At 47.8% G+C, this 22383-nt stretch overlaps 1 protein-coding gene and 1 long non-coding RNA gene across 2 annotated transcripts in view; both read right to left on the reverse strand.

The window, feature by feature from the left end:
• ARHGAP32 (Rho GTPase activating protein 32) overlaps nucleotides 1-2029 on the reverse strand; it is a 174248-nt gene extending 172219 nt beyond the window's left edge. The window contains exon 1 of the mRNA XM_059676653.1: nucleotides 1605-2029. The gene's annotated coding sequence lies outside the window, so the exon portion shown is untranslated. The remainder of the gene's footprint in view (nucleotides 1-1604) is intronic.
• A 7340-nt stretch (nucleotides 2030-9369) lies between these two features.
• Nucleotides 9370-16464, reverse strand: LOC132221873 (uncharacterized). Its single transcript, XR_009450090.1, has 3 exons — nucleotides 16047-16464; nucleotides 12483-12651; nucleotides 9370-12025 (listed from the first exon to the last, which is right to left on the reverse strand). It is a non-coding gene; the product is annotated as an uncharacterized LOC132221873 (long non-coding RNA).
• Between the last annotated feature and the right edge of the window lie 5919 nt (nucleotides 16465-22383).

Here is a 22383-nt window from a genome sequence, read left to right on the forward strand (position 1 = left end):
CTGTTCCACGGCCTGCTCTCAGCCGATGGGGAGAAGATATCTGGCTGGAGCACAATTGCAATCTCCCACCACCCTAGAGACTTCCTCTACTAAGCATCACCGCACCCTCGATTTTAAAACTAAACTGGACTCTAGGTCTTCCTGAAAATGGAAATCAGAACAGCATCCTCCCCCGTCTTCGCAAACAGCCCTATTAAAAAAGAGTCCGCACCAACGAGTAATTTGAAAAACTTTGAGATCATGCTGTAGCAGCAATTAAAGCTTCTATGTCCTGCACTCTCAAGTCCAAGGAGCAAATGTCAGGCTTCCCGGTCAGACTTCCATTCACCCAATAAGAAAAAAGAAAAAAAAATATATATATATATATATATATGAATGAATCACAACCATCACTACCCAAAGCTACTGCAACAATAAATCCAAATACTGGACCGAACTAGCACATTTTCTGGACTCTCTGAGCCACTGTCCTCTGGCACCATATGCTTTTTTCTGCTCCCAGTAGAAACAGGAATACAGACAACAGTTTCCAAAAGCCAACAATGTATCAGGAGTTATTCCCATTCAGCCTGACCTAAAAGGTCTAAATCTGTGCCAAATAAAAGTCGGAAAGAATGGGAAATAAAAGAGAGGCTGACAACAATGCAATGCGGCCCAGCTGCCAGCTACCCATGTAGCATCATGCAGTGCCCCAAGCATCGCAAATTGCAATTCTGCGTGCGGATCAAAATTATAATTATCCCAATTCTATTTCCTAAAAGCTAACTATTAAACTGCATCCCAAGCATCCGGCTTTGGGGGGGGGGGGTTGTCAGGGGGAGGGTATCCGGGTATCCTTCTTGCCTCCACCTTCTTTAAGCTTCAGCAAGAGAAGGTGATGCGAAAAGGGGTCCAGAAGTAGGACCAAAACTAAGAAATCAGGCTGGACGCTCTCCTCCTACCGTGTCCTGGGATCAGTTTGCTAAAATCTTCAACATAAATATTTAAAGTCAACAAAATGAGAAAAGCTAGATAAGGGGGTGGCGGGGAGTTCAAGGGACGGGGGGGGACGGGGGGGGCGGGGGGGGATGCACTAAGTCACCAGTGTCGTCCAATATGTAGCAGCAACTTCAGCCAATTGGAACGATGGGAGGGAAAACTCCACGGGAGTCCCCGCGAGCTGAGACCTGTCGCCCAGGCTGCCCCCCCACCCCCCAAGGGGGGCGGCACCGGAGGGAAGGATCGCGGCGGTACCCCGAGAGCGGTGCCCTCTGCCACCCCGGGAGTCGCGGCTCGAGCCCGCCAGGAGCCTCGCGGGGAGCCCCGCACCGCAGCCCCGCAGCGGCCAGACCCGCCGGGCCCGGTCCGCCGAGGCCCTGGGGCCACGGGCAATGCTGGCGCGGAAGGCGGTCGGCCGAGCCGGTCCCCCCCGGGAGGCTGGGGCAGCGAGTGCGGAGGGACCGGGGAAACCCGAGATGGTCTAAGCACATTCGATCCGGAACCTTGACTTGAAAAAAGCATTTTTTTTTTTTTTCCAAAAAGGAAAGCAAGGCCCCCGCAGCCTTCCCCGCAGGCGCCTGCCCACGTCACCGGCGCCCCCGGCCCGCCCGCGGCCCCCGCCTTACCGAGCCCCGCGGCCCCGCCGCGCCGCTGCGGCCTCGCTGCGCCCCAATCGCCGCTCCGTGTCTGCCCTCTGCGGGCGCCGGGCCCGCCGCTCGCCGCTCCGCCTCCTCGTCCTCCCGGTCCTCGCCGCCGAGCACCGCCCGCGCCGCGGAGCCTAGCGCCTGGCCGCCCGGGGCAGCCGCGGAGGCTTGGCCGGGCGCCCCCCGCGCCAGCGCCTCATCCCGCCGGGCCGCCCGTCAGGCTCGGGGGGGCGGGGACGCCGGGCTCCCCGGCGCGGCCTCGCGGGCCCCGCCGCCGCCACGCACCGCGCTCGCCGCCCGGCGGAGTCGGCCGGGGTCCGCGATCCTCCGATCCGCCGGCTCGGAGCCCCTCGCCCGCCGCCCCAGAGCCGCCCCGCCGCGCCCCCGCCCCGCTCGCCGCGCGCGCCCGGCCTCCGCCTCCTCCGCTCCGCCCCCTGCACCGCGCCGCCCGCCGCGGGAGAAGAGGCGCGCCGCCGGGGCCACGGGCGCGAGGACGCGCGAGGGGGGCGGGCGGAGCGCGCGCGCGGCCGGGGGCGGCGGGGGCGCGCCCGGGCCTCGCCTGCTGTTGTCCCGGGAGCGCACGTGGACGGCGGGGGGCGCCCGGAGCGTCGGGGCCCGGAGACCCTGACCCAGGAGTTCGGGCGCCGTCCTGTGCCCGGGTTTCTGCTCTGCAGGAATAGAAACCGGGCCGCGGCGCCGCTGACACCGGGGAAGAACCCTCCACGGAGACTACGGCAGTGGCTCCCCTCCACTCCCGCTGACCCCCGGAGGCTGTCACCGCGCGGGGGAGGAGGGGGGGGGGGGCGGGGGAGGATGAGGGGCGGGGGGGGGGCGTTGCCGGCAGCCAGGAAGCTCCTCGCCTCTCCATCGCTCGTGCATTTGGATCTCAAATTAGCGCTCACCGGTTATTATTGGGAATGAGGGGTCTAAAAGTTCCTTCGGAGGCTCCTCCATTCAGGTTTATGGTTATGGGCCGGGAGATGGGAAGTGACATGGCAGGGGAGAGGAAAGGCAGGGTGAAAGCCGACCTGAAGATAGGGGCGTGGGCAGACCGGGAAGAGACTTTGGACCTGACAGGGGACCCCCTGCCTGTGGGTGGCACTGACCTCGCTGCTCCCCCTATTCCTTTTGTTCAGACCCTGTGCAGTGGCCTCCACGGAAACAACCATCTGTGTAACAATATACTTGATCTTCTACCATCTTCTATTTTCATTGTTTCTTTTATCTTCCACTCCTTCTGACCCATTTGATAGCTAAATGTTGGCGGGAGCGGGAGCTGGGGGGGGGGGGCGGAGAGGGGAGGGCACATAACCTACATAATGTAACTCTTAGTCCTACATCCGCCAATGCCACTGCAGTGATTCGGGTTCACCGAGCACTTAGCCATTTCAGAGGGAATTACTGAATATAAAACGTGGTCTTGCTCACCCTTAGCAGGATTTCAAGGGCGTGGAGGTGAGGCAGGAATTCATCACATTCTGGAGAAATCAGGGAGTGCACATGGAGGGTGATCCCACGCTGGCCAGTTCCAGTATAATCAGCAGTTGACAAGATTGTAGATGTTTTCTAGCAGAGAACAAGGAACGGGATGGAATGAGAGGATTTGCTCAGAGGCACAAACTGAGGTGGGAAAACTTCAAGAAGCCTTTTATATTTATTTGTTTGTTTATTTATGTGATATATTGATTTTAGCTAGGGAGATAGAAACATCAATGATGAGAGAGAACCATGGACCAGCTGTCTCCTGCACGCCCCCCACTAAGGATCAAGCCTGCAGCCCCCTGCATGTGCCCTGACTGGGAATCGAACTGTGACCTCCTGGTTCATAGGTCGACGCTCAACTACAGAGACACGCTGGCCAGACAGGAAGCCTTTTTAAAATAAATGTGTCCTGATATATAGCCAATTCCTGAGAAAAGGTGCAGTTAGGACCCATAACTCTTAACGGGTACTTCCTAAGTGCTAGGGAGACAGCAAAGGACATGAGGGAAACTAGAGACCTTCAACTTCAACATACGCCCAGGGTTTAAAAATTGCTTTCTCCAAACTGCAACCGTTTCATGGTTACCGCTTTTGGCCACAGAGAGCCGTCTCTGCCGGAGTGGGGCAGATATGCTCGTGTGGGGCCTGGAAATGGTGAACATTAAACTTCAGGCCTCCTGCGATGTTAAGAGGGAGTCAGTATAGGACAGGGGTCGGCAAACTCATTAGTCAACAGAGCCAAATATCAACAGTACAACGATTGAAATTTCTTTTAAGAGCCAAATTTTTTAAACTTAAACTATATAGGTAGGTACATTGTTATTAACTTAATTAGGGTCCTCCTAAGGCTTAGGAAGAGCCACACTCAAGGGACCAAAGAGCCGCATGTGGCTCGCGAGCCGCAGTTTGCCGACCACGGGTAGAGGACAATAAACTGAGTCACCAGGGGAAGCAAGTTTTGCCCAGGGCTCTGGTCCCTTGACTACTCTCGTGTAAGACAATGATCATCTGTATTCTTTGCATAAAGCCTTTTTCACATCTCAGAGTTTGGTCATCCCATCCCAAAATTCAGCGGCATTGGTTGCATGTTAAATGGTTTATGCTCAGCCGGTGGGAAAGGTGAAAATTATCAAAAGGAGCAGGGACCCATGCCTACATTGGATGACAGATATTTACTTCATTCTCAAAACATGTTGGTATCCCAACCGCCCCCTCCCCCCTTTGGTGTTATAGCTCCTTCCTTAGGCGTCTCCCGAATATCAGCGAGGTCTGAGCAAGCTCCAGGGGGCTGGTGCTCCTCACTCTCCTTCAGAGCCAGCGCTCCGTCTCCTTGGAAAGAACTATTCAAATGTCCTATGAATAGATAGTCAGTCTTGCTAACCCTGCAGATCAGCTGAAGTCCATGACTTCTGGACAGCTCTGCACCATCTGCACTTACTTTTCAGATGTTTGCAACCCATGACCTCTAACCTACTAATACCCTTAGAGATTCAATACACTTATCCCCCAAACTGCAGCACTTCCTAAAAAAAGAAAACGCCTGTCCAGCTGTAAAATAATGTACAATAACTGTATTTGTTATGGTTTGATTCAGTATTCCCCAGGTGAGGGGCAGGAGGGGAAAGAAAAAGACATATTCTCTCTCTCTCTCTCTCTCTCTCTCTGTTGGAGGCCTCAGCCTGGCCTCCTTTCTAGGCCTTGGCACTGTCATCTTCTGCTGGTAGCATCTGGGCTCGCTCCTGGCACCTTGGATCGGTGGCACTGCAGTCCCCTCCAGGCGCTGAGCAGCGTCATGGTGCAGACAAGTAGAGCCAGCCGGGACAGCAGCCACACAGGGGATTGCAGCACACTTACCTAACCTTGACGTTGAGAGCGAGCCTGGGAACTGAGCAAGGGACAGAGAGCAAGCTTATTCTCATCCCCAGATTGAAGGCTCAACAGCTGGCTTGAGAAAAACGAGCTGCTCAAAGCAGGCCAGGCTTAATAGAGAATTTTCCCCAAGTGACATTTGGCATTGCCTTGTTTATTTCTTTTTCCTGCCCAAAGGGGCAGTGCCATATTGTGCCCCCATAAAATAGAACAGCAAAATACATTTCAAAAAGGCGTGTTGTCTGTGTGTAGCATTCTCCTAACTCAGGGGTGGGGAACCTTTTTTTCTGCCAAGGGTCATTTGAATATCTGTACCATCTTTCACAGGCCACACATAATGATCAACTTAAAAGTGGACCTGCTGTGTTTGGTCAAACATTTAATTAACTCACCCCTAATGCCTTGGCAGGGCCAGACCAAATGATTTAGCGGGCCTTCTACGCCCCACGGGCCTGACGTTCCCCACCCCTATCCTAGCTAATATGGATGCCCATGGGGTAGCCTCTCAAAACATTGAACCCTTTACAACAAAACTACTATTGAGCAACACTTTGCAGTGATGGCGAACCTATGACATGCGTGTCAGAGGTGACACGCGAACTCATTTTTTTGGTTGATTTTTCTTTGTTAAATGCCATTTACATATATAAAATAAATATCAAAAATATAAGTCTGTGTTTTACTATGGTTGCAAAGATCAAAACATTTCTATATGTGACACGGCACCAGAGTTAAGTTAGGGTTTTTCAAAATGCTGACACGCCGAGCTCAAAAGGTTCGCCCTCACTGCTTTAGGAAGTAGTCAGTAGTCCTAGTCCCTGTGGATGGGACAAATCCCTGGGGATCTGAAATGATCATTTTCCCCATCGTCTCTCCTCTCCTGGTCACATTTCAGTTCATTATTCTCTATCATGGCAGTTTAGAACTTTTGCTTGTTTTCCCACAAATAATTTTTTTTCAGTTCTTAAAGCTTAACACCAGTTGTACCCATCACATGCCTGCTCCTGAACGGTTCAGACAGTAGCTCCTTGTCTACTTCCCCCACTAGTAGAGGTCCTTCACCTCTTGCAGAATTCTAAATGTTGACTGCCCCCGGGTTCTGGCCTTCAGCCTTTCCCGTTCTCTTTCTGCTGTCCCTCCCAGGGCAGTCCCCAGCCGCCCTTGGCTGTAAATAGCCTCCATTCAGTGATGTATATCTTTAACCTTGACCTCTCCCCTGCACTCCAGGCTCAAATATCCAGCTGCCTATATGACATCTCCACTTGGATCTCTCAAACTCAATGTGTCCACAACTGAACTCTTGTTTTTCCACATTAAAAACAAAACCCAAAGTTGCTTCCTGCAAGTCTGCCCCATCTCAGAACAAAGGCATCCCTTTCTCTCAAACACCACATTCACTGTAGCAGCGAAGCCTTCCAGTTCTACCTTCAAAACGTATACTGAATCTAATCTCTTTCCTCCCTCTTAACCACTAATACCTACATCTGCACCCTCCAAGCCCTGCCCCCATCCTCCATGATCTCCCTCCTGGGTGACTAACTGGTCTCCTTGCTTTCATTCTTTCCCCTCTACGGTCTCAACTCAGCAACCAGAGAATTTCTTTTAAAACTTTAGTAAGATAATGTCATTCTCCTCACTCAAAACTCTCCAGCGCTTTATGCTGCTAATCACACTACATTAAAATTCAAAGTCCTTTCCCCAGCCATGCAAGCCCTTCGGCCCCTAGTCACCTCTCCAGCTGTTAGCTCTTTCATTTAAAAAAATATATATTTTTATTGATTGCATAGAAGAAGGGAGAGGGAGATAGAAACATCAATAGTGAGAGAGAATCATTGATTGGCTGCCTCTACACACCCCACACTGGGGATCAAGCCTACAACCCAGGTATGGGCCCTGGCTGGGAATCGAAGTGTGACCTCCTGGTTCATAGGTCAATGCTCAACCACTGAGCTACGCCAGCCGGGCCAGCCTTTACCTCTTAACGCTCTCTGTTCCACCTACCAAGGCTAGCCTCCAGCCGTTCCTTATACCAGCAAGGGACACTTCTTCCTGGCTTTTAAGTGAACCTTTACAACTACTAAAAGAATTTTGTCTCTGTTCCCTTACTCTGCTTTTTTTTTTTTTTTTAACAGCCTTTACCACTGCATGATTGTGTTTGTTAATAATTATCTATTATTTGCCTGTCTTGCTAAAACAAAACCTCCATGAGGGCAGGGACTTGGTTTCATGGGTATCCACACTGCCGAACAAATGAATAAATAGTACCGTCAGCGTACAGAATCTCTGTGCTCGCTTATTGCTACGGATGTGTCTTCTTTATACTTGTTAGGACCGGGGACAACTGCAAATTATAAAATTATATCATTTGTCATTCACAGGAAATCAAAACAAATTATACTGAAAGCCCAAGAAAAGACCAAGATTCAGCAGAGAAGAGTACATATTAAATGAGAAATATAATGTCTCTGAGGCAAAATCATAGACTAACCTTGCAATTAGGTTTTGATTGTATAAAAGTTAAAGGTGCAGCACATTAAAGCCAAGTTACATGAAGTACCTCTCGTTCCCAAATGAAGTGATCACCATGTTGGGAAGGACTGTGGTAAAGTTTAGGAGCTACCACTGGTCCCTTTCCTGTCTTATCTGGCCCCACTATGTAACCTTGAACAAGCTAAGGAACACGGCTGGGTTTCCATCTGTAAAATGGGCCTGCCTTCTTCCTTCTTTAACTAATATCATAAAAGTAGAACAATTTAATTATTATGAAAAAGCTTTAGAAGAAAGGACACTTGGAAATTAAAATACTTAAAGTTTCCCCAAATTCGTGCTTTTAATCTTTATTGTTGAAAGTATTACGTATGTCCCTTTTTTCCCTTCTAGCCCGCCCCTGCCCCCCACCAAAATTCTTTTTATTTATGTTGGGGGTTTTTTTTAATTCTCACCGAAGGATATTTTTCTCATTGACACTTTTTTAGAGAGAACGGAAGGGAGGGAGAGAGACTGAGAGAAAGAGAAACATTGATGTGAGAAAGACAGATTGGTTGCTGGAGACGGAGCCTACAACCGAGGTATGTGTCCTTGACCAGAATCAAATCTGGGAGAGTGTCCGTAGGCTGTCGCTCTAACCACTGAGCAACCGGCTAGGGCTCCCAAACTTTTTTGTCTAATATTTTGAAAACGAGGAAGAAATAAATGTATTTTTGAAATACAACCAATGATGTATGAAAATCACTCAGCATTTCTAACATGATCAGAAAAAAATGTCTGAGGCAGCAACGCCATCTCAGTCAGGGGAGCAAACCACCCACCATCTGAGGGCTACACCAGCATCCATATTAATAAAAGGGTAATATGCTAATTAGACCAGATGTCCTTCTGGACAAAGCCCTGGTGGTGGGGCCAAGGCAGAGGCAGTTAGGGGTGATCAGGCCGGCAGGGGAGAGCAGTTAGGGGTGATCAGGCCAGCAGGGGAGAGCAGTTAGGGGGGATCAGGCCAGCAGGCAAGTGAGCGGTTAGGAGCTAGCGGTTCCGGATTGCAAGAGGGATCCCAGATTAGAGAGGGTGCAGGCCAGGCTGAGGGGACGGACAACCCCCCCCCCCATGCACGAATTTCATGCACCAGGCCTCTAGTCATCTTATAGTCAGATGTGCACTTCAACCAGGAAATGAAAGGCAACACATTGGAATGCAGGTTTTTGTATAAAGTATTAGTTCCACCTCTTCTCAGACAAAATTATGTGAAGGCTCCTGGAAGAAGGAACAGAGGCAACAATGACATTTCTGACTATGAGATCCTTGATGTCTGGAAGGGAACCAGGGCTCGGGGACTTTTTGAACCTGTATTTCCTCAGCACACTTGCTACTTTACTTAAAATGTATGCTTGCTACACAAAGGGAAGGTCCTGTGAAGGCACAGGAAGAAGTCGGTCATTTGCAAGCCAGAGAGAGAGGCTCAGAGGGGCTAATCTGCTGACACATTATCTTGGATTTCTAGACTCCGGAACTGTGAGAAAATACATTTCTGTTGTTTAAGCAAAAAAAAAAAAAAAAAGAGTATGTTTAACCGAGGTAACTTAAGGAAGCTACGTCTCCCATTGGTGGCTGTGATGATGGTGAGATGTTGGCACTCTTCATGAGAAAACACACACACACATATTTACACACTCATGCATTTATATACACGCCCATTTACACACACATGCATTTACACACATGCATTTATATACATGTCCATTTACACACACACGCATTTACACACACGTGCATTTATATACACGCCCATTTACACACACACACGCATTTACACACATGCATTTATATACACGCCCATTTACACACACACACACACACATACTGCACTGTAAACCGTGAGCGTGAGCGCTCTGCCCCGCTCAGAGCTCTGCCTGAATCAGCACTCTGCTCAGCTGCTTGGTGATGCTCCCAGCCCCAAAGCCTTTTATTAGATCTAAAGAACTGAAACCAGTGTGAGGAAGTGCATGGGAAAGTGACTTGGGAAAGCGAGAGATCAAAGAGAGGTCATTCCTCCCCAGGCTGCTGCTTTCCCAGGGTGCTGCCGGCCATTCCCCTCCCACAATTCCATCTTTTATGGCTTCCCGTTTCCAGAATTTAGTGCATCTCAGAGGCTCTAAGACATCTGTGTTTTCCTGTTACGGGCTGGGCTGAGAATGTACCTATGTTACTGAAACTTAGTGCAGTAGATGCTAGGTTTCCTGGGCAACTTGAGAAGAACTGTAGTTGATAATTCAATATGCCATTTTATTATGTTTTAAAAATCCATTACTTATACTTGGCTTTGGAAGTTGTTTTGTGTTTAGCTTTTAAGTGGGAATGATCCCTGGGAATACTGGGGGTGAGGGGGCCATAATATATCAGAAAAACAATAAAACTACTCTATCAAAATATGATTTCCCTGTTCCCCACTCAATTTTTTCTCTTATGTAAAACAAACAGCTGAAAACAAACAGTATTACTACTCCTCAGAGTGATATAAAAGGCCAGTCTTAAGCAGAGCTGATAACAGACACAAACTTACTAGTTCAGTTCTTTCCTGAGTCATGACCTAATTTACAAAGAATTTCTCTTTAGTTCTTGAAGGATTTTAACCAAAAAGCAACAGTAAACATCTTACTCATGGTAACAGACTACTTTGTTAAAGAGGACTTGGCCTGGCCAGTGTGGCTCAGTAGGCTAGAGCATCATCTGGTACACCAGGCAGTGGTGGGTTCAATTCCTGGTCAGGAAATGTGCCCAGGTTGCAGGTTTGATCCCTGGTCGGGATGTATGTGGTAGGCAACCAACTGATGTTTCTCACATTATTATTTCTCTCTCTCCCTTCCTCTCTCTAAAAAAAATCAATAAATTTTTTTTAAAAAAGCACCTAATTTGATAGAAAGTTGTAGTTTAGGTACCTCACAGTTTTTCATGCTCTGTGGAGGGAGCGCCTTTCAAAAGTCAACCTTAGGCTTTATCCACAAGATTAAGGCACTACTGAGAGAAACTGAGGCACAGAGAGATTCAAATTCTGAGTAAAATTCAACCTGTCCTTGGTCTTTATTATCTATTTTTTAATAAATTTTGTTGACGGCCAGGTCACACACAACTGGACAAAAATGTTATTTAAGAATAATGTTATTTGGCCCAGCAGCATGGGTCAGTGGTTGAGTGTTAATCTACGAACCAGGAGGTCACGGTTCTATTCCCGGTCAGGGCACATGCCCAGGTTGCAGGCTCGATCCCCAGTGTGGGGTGTGCAGGAGGCAGCCGATCTATGATTCTCTCTCATCATTGATGTTTCTATCTCTCTCTACCTCTCCCTTCCTCTCTGAAATCAATAAAAAAATATTTTTTTAAAAGATGATGTTATCTGTACATTGCAGGAGAAAGCCCAACCAAACATAAAATCCCCTCTCCACTCTCTTTCCTCCCCTTCTCTGCTGGAGGGGGGAAGACTGGGGCTGCTTGCCTTTGCATCCCACCACTGCCTCCAGGAACTGAACCCAGTGCAGTTGGCTTTTCCCACACCCCCAGGAAGACAGCATCAGAAACAAATACACGTTCAGGTGCTGTGACTCAAGCTAAGGTCTGGTATTAGCCAAACCATTGGCATTTCTCATACCCAGTCCTTTCTCAGTTTTTTTGATGGGCAAGTAAGTCTCCATAAGAGAGCGATTTTTCCATCCCAACCCCATTCCATACTTAACTAGCACTATTTCCATGCTAGGTCTCATATCCTGCCCCTCGCCAAATCCTCTGGTGCAGTTTTCTGGGAGAGACAAAACCTCCTCGACATCACCTTGATTCTATAATGGTGTCCTTGTAAGAGGGAAACAAAGTCAACCATCACACTTTCCCTAAGCAGATCAGAAAATCGGGCCCTTTTCTTCACCAAGGGAGAAAAATATCTTTTTTTTTTTTTTAAATCCTCACCCAAGGATATTTTTTCATTGATTTCTAGAGAGAGTGGGAAGGAGGGAGGCGGGAAGGGGAGAGAGAAAGAGAAACATTGATGTGAGAGAGAGACATCAATTGGTTGCCTCCCACACATGCCCCTATCGAGGCTGGAGAACCTTCCACCGAAGTACATGCCCTTCACCAAGAATCGAACCCAGGACCCTTCAGTTCGCCGGCCGACACTCTAACCATTGAGCAAACCGGCCACCAGGAGCAAAGTGATCTTAAAGGAGATGGCTAACTCTCAAGTTCTCATCTATATACTACCATGTCGGAAGCTGGGCAAAGGAAAGTGAACTGGGAGCCCCCTCATCTCTCAATGCTTAGAGTTTAAGATAGATCAAATCAACAAAGGCTAACCTATGGGTTCACACAGACATCAAACAGCTGTGCAAACACTGGACAGATGCATAAATTAAATACAAAAGTCAATAAAGTATTTACATTAAGCAAAAGTCATGCAGCTGCTGTTATTATTCTCCGCGAAGGCTCGGGAGGGCGGGCGGCTCTTTAGGCTGCACAGATTGCATGTTTCTGTTGGGGACGGTGTCAGCAGGAAGCAGTGGAAAGGACACACACGGCTAGAGGAACAAAGACGAGCTGTTACGTAAACTGGTGTCTGCTGGCACGCAACCTCTAAGCTGGGTCTTCAGGCTGAGGTGGCTCTGTTTCCCAGAAATTACTTTTACTTCCCAGACTATGCTTTTAGGAATCTGTGTCAGGAACTAATTTTTATTTTATTTTTTTAAATATTTTTAATAGATTTTTAGAGGGGGGAAGGGAGAGGGAGAGAGAGAAACATTGATGGGCTGCCTCCTGCGCGCCCCCTACTGGGAATTGAGCCAGCAACCCAGGCATGTGCCCTGATCACAATTCAAACCAGCAACCTTTTGGTGCACAGGACAATCAATGCCCAACCCGCTGAGCCGCACCGGCCAGGGCAGTAACTAATTTTAAAAGGTCAGAGGCCACCCCAATGGCCAGCAACAGCAGGAGCCCAATGAGGTGACCTGAGAGATGCAACAAGGACTGTCCTACCTGAGAGAGTCCCTTGCCATCCTACACGTGTCCAGGGTGAGATGACAGTCGCTAAATGCAATCGGACACTCTGCCTGGTAGCCAGGCACCGTGGAAATTTCCTGTCTTCTCTGTGGAGGAACCGGGATGCAGCACAGCTTTATTTAGCCTGGATTCCTATACTCGACACCTGCAGCATGGGAGACATGAATGATTGATGAATTCCTAAGTTGCTCATGAATCTCTCCTTACTGTAGGAGGTGGAAGGGAGTATGGCCCTTTGTGCTTATTTTAAACACAAATGTTATTTTTATTCAGAGGCATTATGCAGTGTTCTATCTTTGAAAAAAAGAATAAAGATGGATAAAACAATACGAGCTCATTGTTAAAAAAAATTAGAAATGGCAGCAAACTAGAAAAATCAATCCTATAATTCAGAGATAGTCAATATTTTGGTACATGTCATATATATATATATAATGTTTATCGGAAACTGGATCATATTGAAAATAATGTGTGCAATCTACTTTTTCCCTTAACATTTTTTTTCACTTTTCATGTAAATAAATATTTGCCTACATCATTTTAAATGATTATATGTCCATATCATACTTCTTATTCTTCTTTTGTGGGATATTTCTTTTTTTTTTAACATATTTTATTGATTTTTTACAGAGAGGAAGGGAGAGAGATAGACAGTTAGGAACATCGATGAGAGAGGAACATCGATCAGCTGCCTCCTGCACATCCCCCACTGGGGAAGTGCCCGCAACCCAGGTACATGCCCTTGACCGGAATCGAACCTGGGACCTTTCAGTCCGCAGGCCGACGCTCTATCCACTGAGCCAAACCGGTTTCGGCCTTTTGTGGGATATTTCTACATCTCTCACTAGTGCTGGCTGGAGGGTCAGCCTTGTTGCTAAATGTGTGTCCACACCATGCACCTTTGAGAGCTGAGCGTCTATTTTCACCTCCTAGCTGATACCTAAGCTCCCCTGCTGAGGGCCTCAGCCCTTTGGCTTACGGATTTTTTTTAGTTAAAGAGTGAGAACCCCAGGAGAGGTGCTCCTTAAACACTATCCAACACGTGTTTCCCCTTTTTTTTCCTTGGGAAGTCCTGAGGAGGATCTCAAAGACGGGGCTACACTCCGACCTTGGCCCTAGGCCTCGGCTGCTCAAACCAGCGAAGCTCCAACGTCCACACGCAGAACTGTTATTCCTATATAATAAAAGGGTACTATGCAAATCGACCGAACGGCGGAACAACTGGTCACTATGATGCGCACTGACCACCAGGGGGCAGACCCTCAATGCAGGAGCTGCCCCCTGGTGGTCAGAACGCTCCCACAGGGGGAGCGTCGCTCAGCCAGAAGCCGGGCTCACGGCTGGAGAGCACAGCGGCGGTGGCGGGAGCCTCTCCTGCCTCTGCAGCAGTGCTAAGGGTGTCCAAGGGCTCCCGGACTGTGAAAGGGCGCAGGCCGGGCTGAGGGGACCCCCTCCCCCCGCCCCACACCAAGTGCACGAATTTTGTGCACTGGGCCTCTAGTACTTCTTTTAATTGACTAAAATCCCAAGCAGTTGGAAAAACAGTTAATGCTAGCTGGCACTAATTACTGCCTAAATTTAGTTTCTTATAGGAAACATGTTCAGTCTTAATTCCCTCAATACCTGGTCCAGATATTCATTTGAGTCTCATGTTTTTTACATATTACTTTTGGTTTTCTGTAAATATTAATTCTTTTTACCTTACCGTCTCTTCATTACTGCATAGTCACTGTATTAACCTTACTGAGACTCAGTTTTTATTTTACTTCCAAGCAACACGCACCACATTCAGGTCAGGGGCAGCCTCCTTCCCACAGAGAGGGTCACAGTTCGATTCCCCGTCAGGGCGTATGCACAGGTTGCAGGAGGCAGCCGATCAATGGGTCTCTCTCATGGGTGCTTCTATCTCTCGCTCCCTCTCCCTTCCTCTCTGAAATCAATAAAAATGTATTTAATAAAGAATAAATTTGTTTACAGTTGGTGTTTTGAATATGTGTTTTCATTCACATAGTAGCCAGATTGTCTTCATCCCAATAAGTGTGTCTCTGAGGTGTGTTATCAAAACACACTTGTGTGTAAAGGCAGAATCTAAGGAGAGGGAAGGTTCCTGTTTCTATGCAGCTGTGTGTGCCTATGTGTGTGTGAGAGAGACAGAGAGAGAAACAGAGACAGAGACAGAGAGACAAACGAGAGAGTTATTTCTCATGAGACGTGTAGTCCATCCCCAGAGACTGAAGGTTGGCTCAATGTCAAGGGCTGCCAGGTATTTAAGAAGTGCTAATTGCTGTTGTTACTAAAATTCTGTTTTCAACAGAGACTCACAGAGTAACCTGGGGGAAATGACCAAATGATTCCATTCCTCCAGTCTCCCACCTGAACACCAAGGACAATAATCTTTTCTGACTCCTTCCATTACGAAGGCATAAGAGTGGCCCGGGCAGCATGGCTCAGTGGTTGAGCATCAACCGACCTATGAACCAGGAGGTCACGGTTTGATTCCTAGTCAGGGCACATGCTTGGGTTGCAGGAGGCAGCTGATCAATGATTCTCTCTCATCATTGATGTTTCTAGCTCTCTCTCCCTCTCCCTGCCTCTCTGAAATCAATTAAAATGTATTTTTAAAAGGAATGAATTAGCTTACAGTTGGTGTTTTGAGATTCTACTACACTGCAGTGGTTCTCAACCTTCTGGCCCTTTAAATACAGTTCCTCACGTTGTGACCCAACCATAAAATTATTTTCGTTGCTACTTCATCACTGTAATATTGCTACTGCTATGAATCGTCATGTAAATATCTGCTATGCAGGATGGTCTTAGGCGACTGTGTATGGTTTTATATTTGTTTGTTTGTTTATATTTCCCCCCACGTCCCGCGTGGTTCAGGGTTCAGGATCTGGAAGAGGTCCGCACGCAAATGAAAGCGACAAGACAAGAAATAATAATTTGGAAATATTGGGGGACCAGGCGGGCAAGTCCAACTCAAGAGGAAGGACTGCCCCTGGTGCTCAGGCCTCGCCAACCTTTTATTGGCTTGGGATACACCCATAGCCCTTGGGCAGGCAATTCCCAGTAACAGGCAGACTAGCCCATCAGCAAGGATTTACATAATAATAAATGGGGAAGTTGCTTCAGCTACCATTGTCTGGACTAACAGTGGGTGCACAGCTCTGACCTTTGCCAGGGCTTCAAGGATCACCAGCCTTCCGGGTTCCTTGTCCACACCTCTCTGCTAGTGAAGACAATAGGCGGCTTCCCACTGGCGACCCCTGTGAAAGGGTCGTTCGACCGCCAAAGGGGTCGCGACCCACAGGTTGAGAACCGCTGTTCTACAGGCACATCGTGACTTCATGCTCCTTTCCAATGGCTTGTATTGTCACTCAGCCATTAAGGAAGGACACCTATGCTATAGACATGTTGCTTTTCTAGCAGTGCTCTCTCGGGAAGAGTACCCAATTGCTGAGGCTTAGCAAGTATAAGAAGTTCACGCAAAGAGAATGAGGGGGAGAGAAATCATAACCGCCCACTCGCACTCACACACACCTGGCATTTCAGGTTTTGAGTGGTTAATAACCAGCTCCTTCCGTTGGAAGCTGTCGCGCTCACAATGCGGGTTTAATTGCTCTCACACACCCCTCCTGAGCGCCCCTTCTTTCCTGAAAGGGCTCCGCACAAGCCCATGTTTCACCTTCGGAAGGCAAAGGGGTGGCGTGGAGTTTCAGAGGAAATACAGAGGCGTTCATAAAGCGGAGCAAGGAGCAAAGGTTCTCGGTCCGGGAGGCCAGTGTGTTTAAGTCAACACTCCTGACCGTTTTCCGCCGCTCTGTGTCCATTCACGGAGAGTTTGGGTTGAAGGTGTGGTTCGTCTGGATTCCCTTCCTCTGACTGAGGGATTGAGGAGTCCGAGGCATCACTGGGAGATTCACAGGAAAGAGAATGGATGGGGGAGTCTTTTACAGAGAACGGTGAGTCATGCTGAAATGAAGATAGCACGCAGATTCAAGAGAGGCAAGGATCATGAGTCAGCAGAGGGAGTCTGGAGAGGCCACCACGTTGAGCAAAGCAGCAGGTGTGGAGGTCAGAGAGCAGAGCTGGAGGCAGAGAGACAAGAAAACCAAGGCAGGGCGCAGAGGGGGCAAGCGCTAAGGGAAGGCTGTCCTGGGCAAATACTCGGGACTAGGGCTTAGGGCCGCTGGCTCTTCTTTGCTCGCTGAGTGTGGCGACGGCCTGCTACTGAGGGCTAAAGGGGACAGTCCTGTAAGGGCAAGCCAGTGGATCCGCAGCCACTCAGGACTCTCTGATCTTGAAGAAGTTTTATCGAGGTGACAGCAAACACTGTCACTAATTATATGGAATGCTTACTCTGCTCTATGCTAAACTGTGAACATTGATTTAAAATACGGTGCTTCATACTTGCAACAACAATACTTTTTAAAATGTATTTTTATTGCTTTCAGAGAGGAAAAGAGAGGGAGAGAGAGATAGAAACATCAATGATGAGAGAGAATCATTGATCGGCTGCCTCCTGCAAGTCCCCTACTGGGGATCGAGCCCACAACCTGGTCCTGTGCCCTGACCAGGAATGGAACCCTGACCTCCTGGTTCGTAGATTGACGCTCAATCACTGAGCCACCACGCCAGGCACAACAACAACATGGAATAGGTATAATTACCCCTGCTTTGCACCTCAGAAAACTGAGGTAAAATCACGTGTCTAAGATCACATAGGAACTGGCAACACGATGGCTTGAGGTCCGGTCTTTGTGTTTTCAGAGCCCTCGTTCTTCTCAAACTTGAGATAATTAAATATGCACAGTCCTCCCAGATATTCTGACTCACTGGCTTTGGGGGCAGGGCCAGGGAATCTGGGTTTTAATAAACATCCCCAGTGTAGACAGAGGGATTCAGGTCCCGGTGCCAGACACTCCACAACATACCCTGTCCGGGTGCAGGGGACTTTGCTATCCAACAGCAAAGTTCAGAAACAGGCATACAGGGAATAGGGAGAAAATAAATTGGAGGGAGTAGGTAGAAGAGGTTTCGCCTGCTGGCCTGTGATAGACAGTCCCGATAGTCTACTCATTCTCCCAAAACATTGTTTCCTGCCACTTCAAAACAGCGAAAAGTATTCAATCTGGTAACTGATGATCAAGCTTACTCCTGAGTTTAGGAGTTTGGGTCTGCAGACCCCAATCCCTTGTTCCATCCCGGGTTAGGGATACAGGAGTCTTCCCCTGACCATCCCTGGGACTGGATTATTTTTTATTTTTTAAAAATCCTCACCCAAGGATATTTTTCCATTGATTTTTAGAGAGAGTGGAAGAGAGAGGGAAAGACAGAGAGAAACATCCATGTGAGAGAAACACATGTGAGAGATGGGTTGCCTCCTGCACGTGTCCTGACCAGGGACTGGGCCAAGAGAGGAGCCTGCAACTGAGGTATGTGCCCTGGACCAGAATCGAACCCGGGACCTTTTGGTCCCCATGCCAATGCTCTATCCACGGAGCCAAACCAGGAGCTAGGGCTCTGGGCCTGTATTCTACAAAGCTCTCAGGACAGGAACATTGGGCACTGTCATTTCTCATTTGTGAGAATCCCATTTCATTGGTTCTAACCACAATAGAAAGAGAGCAAGGACTGGACTTTCCAGCAATTCTAAGGACAGTTTTTAAACAAACGGATTTGTTCTCCGAATTATCCACCAAACAAAGCACATTGATAAAAATCACTGCTGGGTTTCCCAACATCATTATCATGCGTGAACAGGCATCTCTCCCACTTGGGTTAAACTCTTGGATTCTCAGATCAAGCATCATAGGAGAAATCTGTCTTGCTCACGATGCGTTTTCTAAATCTCCCAGTGTCCCCCCTTTTAGGGCTGATAACTTTGTTTTTATCTAGATTTTTTTTTAAAGAGCCTGGGAGACAGGTTCCAGCAAGCGAAAGGAGGCCGTAGGTAGTTCCTTTGCAATTTTCATTTCTCCACATGCCATTTGCATAACTCATCATCTACATCAGCTGGAAACATTCTCGTGAATTTGTTTATTTCTTCTCGCAGGTCTCCTCTGTCTCGGCGGCCCTTCTACTCCCCTGCGTCTGCAAGCGCCTTTGTGGCCTCCACTGCAGGCCTCCAGCCAAGGCCAAAACGGATTCTTTTCATCTATTCAAGTGTGATCTGGGCCAGACAAGCCTGCTCCCCAGGCAAGAGGCATAGAAAAGTATTCTGTATTCAGCTTTCAGCTCTGCAGACTCCATGGGGAGGGCCCAGCCCAAGCTTGGCAAGGCCGACGCGGTGACCAGGGCCATTTGGCAGATGCAGGAATGCTGTCTGTTTGGCCCCTTCCCTTCACCTGGACAGAGCACCGAGCAGAAAGCAGCAGGAATGGTGAGTGTGTCCTGTTCCAGATGCTTCCTCTCAGTGCACGCCCAGCTTTAAAAAGCACCTTCTAACAGTGGTTCTCAACCTTCCTAATGCTGCTACCCTTTAACACAGTTCCTCATGTTGTGGTGACCCCCAACCATAAAATTATTTTCGTTGCTACTTCATTACTGTAATTTTGCTACTGTTATGAATCGTCATATGAATATCTGATAGGCAGCATGTATTTTCATTGTTACAAATTGAACATAATTAAAGCATAGTGATTAATCACAAAAACAATATGTAATTATATATGTGTTTTCCAATCGTCTTAGGCGACCCCTGGGAAAGGGTCGTTCGACCCCCAAAGGGGTCGTGACCCACAGGTTGAGAACCGCTATTCTAAGAGATCAACCACAGGACTTGAATGCATGCATGTAAGTATAAGCAATGGGCACAGACAGTAGGGGGGTGAGGGCATGTGCTGGGTGGGTGGGTGGGAGCGGCCGGGGAGAGGTCAAGGCAGAAAAAAGGAGACCCATGTAATACTTTAAACAATCAAGAATTTAAATTTAAAAAAATAATTAATAAATAAAAAGTACCTCCTTTTCCCTCTCAACGCAGCAGGGGCGTGTTTGTTTGCTTGTTTGTTTGTGTGAGATGCCACATAAATTTCAAGAGCAGTACAGCGGTTATATATAGACTTGCTTAATATCATAATCAGCTGGTATGTTGGCATGTAAGTATCAAACAGAGCACCTATTTGTCTTCAATACGTAGAGGATGCAAGGCTTGCGGTATATTGACAGGAGAAGGGAACTGGGTGAAAATGGAGATTGAGCTACTTAAAAATACCTTTGCTTGCTGGGGTCCAACCCCAGCAGGTCCAGGGGTCCCTAAAGGTGTGAACGGAGTTGGCGAAGAAGGAATGACACGGAGACAGCGTTCAGTTGATCAGCAGCCTAGCCAGGATCTCTAGCCAAGTTCTGGTCAGGATCTCCAGCGAAGTTCTGGTTAGGATCTCCAGCCAGGTTCTGTGTCCATGTTCTCTTGCTAGGTTCTCCAGCCAGGTTCTCCAGGTTCTCCAGCCAGGTTCGGTCACCAGATTCTGTAGCCAGGTTCTCCTGCCATGTTCTGTCTAGGTTCTCCAGCCAAGTTCTGTAGCCAGGTCCTGTCCAGGATCTTTTGCCAGGTTCAGTCACCAGGTTCTAGTCAGGTTCTCTTGCCATGCTCTATCCAGGTTCTGTAGCCAGGCTCTGTCTCTAGGTTCTTCAGCCAGGTTCAGTTGCCAGATTCTGTAGCCAGGTTCTGTCTCTAGGTTTCTGTGTGTAGGTTCTGTGTAGGTTCTGTGTCTAGGTTCTGTCTAGGTTCTGTCTTCTAAGTTCTGTTTCTAGGTTGTGTCTCCAGTTTCTATCCAGGATCTTTTGCCATGTTCTCTCCAGCGAAGTTCTTCTGTCTCTAGGTTCTGTGTAGGTTCTGTGTCTAGGTTCTGTGTCTAGGTTCTGTGTCCTGTTGTCTTGTTACATCTGTATTTATACCACTTGATTCCAATCCTATCAATCTCTATTCCAAAGGTTAGGGCGTTTCTTATCTCCATTCCAGGGAGTAAAGATTCTGTAGCTTAAGCATGATTGTTCGTAGTTAAAGTGATTAATTACCCCCCTGGCACTTAGTTAAGGGGTTTTATTCCCTCCCTAACTTCAGGGGAAAATCCCTACCTGGGGAAACAACCTTTCTCAGAGAAGTGACCTTGGTTAAAGTACATAGTGCCAAGAAGGTGAGCAAACATATTAAGAACAGTATGCCATATATGCCAGGTCCCTTGAAACAGCAAGGATGGACCGGCTCCCGGCATTTGCTTTGAGTCAATTGCCTAAAAATATACATCCTGGTTGGGTAGCTCAGTTGGTTAGAGCGTAGTCCCAATACGCCAAGATTGTGGGTTCAATCTCCGGTCAGGGCACATACAAGAAGCAACCAATGAATGCATAAATAAGTGGAACAACAAATCAATCTCTCTCTCTCTCTCTCTCTCTCTCCCCCCCCCCCCACTCCTGCCAGCCAGTGAACTGACTCTCCCCTCTTGCCCAGCCCTGCCCTTTCCAATCTAGTCATCACTCAAGCCCTAGTAATGCTATGCTTCAACTCCCATTTAAGCTAGCTCGTTGTCTTTAAACTCTGTTGGCCACAACCCTGAAGGTGGGGTGGCGTGAAGGATGTTTCTTATAGTGATCATACCATTTGTATTAGTCCTTCACACCGAAATGAAACTGTTGTTTCGAGGAATATTTTGGCTTTTTTGGTGAAGTCTTATAAGTCTATAAAAAATTCCTTATTATTTTCCTGTGTTTTTAGAAGTAAATTCATATACATTGTTGACACACGAAGTTGTAGCACCTCAGTATTTATATTTTCTTTACTCTCCCAATACTGCCTTTTGGTGTACCAGAGGAACATGGAACTGAACGAATCAAGAAACCTGAGATTTCATCCACAACAGCACCCTGGATGAGTTTTCTTCTTTGTAAAAATGAAGATGATCCCACTCAGATTCAGTTCTATGACTAGTTTCCCACATGCTCTCCGATAGCTCTTGTTTACTATTGGCAGTGTCACTATTGGGGGTTGGGTTAGGGATACCAGTCACCCCAACCCTAGGGCTCTTGATAATAGAATAAAAACCATAGCGTGGCCTGGCCGGTGTGGCTCAGAAGTTGAGCATTGACCTATGGACCACAAGGTCACGGTTCGATTCCCAGTCAGAGCACATGCCTGGGTTGCGAGCTCGATCCCCAGTGTGGGGCGTGCGAGAGGCAGCTTATGAATGATTCTCTCTCATCATTGATGTCTTTCTCTCTCTCTCCCTCTCTGAAATCAATAAAAATGTATTTTTTTAAAAACACACCAAAGGGTGGTCTCAATGAGAGTCAAAGCTCTCTGGTAACAGCCACACGAAGAATGTATCTAATTCTTATTCAGATCAGCGTTGGTTCCTGACTGACTCAGAACCCTAGTCTAACCCATTTCCTTACTAAATTAGTTAATCTCTTCCCACAGATAATTTCCAAATCTCTATTAAGCAGTCTTTCCTCTTGGAATACCGCTTCAACGTTCAGGAAGCTTGACATTCTTGATAACAATATGCAGTTGTAATATAGAGATACAGGTCTCTTTTCCCTCATCATAACAATTCAGAGCTTCCCTCTTGGCCATTTGGTATCTTCTTCAGGAAGAAAGCAAAGGCTGCGTGTCTACATTGCCCAAATCTCCGCCAGGAGTGAAAAGTTCAATCCCTCGCATGCAGTGCCTAAGAGTCTGAAACTCGCCTTCAGGGGACCGATTGAAATGTTTCCTTTTCGTTCCAGTGTTTGTGCAGGTAGATTGAGCTGGAGTCGCTGGTTGTAGAATTGATCAATCAAGCAGCCCTCCTGTCATTGTGTGAAGGGAGATCAAAGAACAGTCTGAAATCTGCGTGTCTTTGCAAGGTTTGGGAGGCGATACTAAATGTTCAGTCTACCT

This window comes from Myotis daubentonii, chromosome 19 (genome assembly GCF_963259705.1).
Source record: "Myotis daubentonii chromosome 19, mMyoDau2.1, whole genome shotgun sequence".
Taxonomy (NCBI): Eukaryota; Metazoa; Chordata; class Mammalia; order Chiroptera; family Vespertilionidae; genus Myotis; species Myotis daubentonii.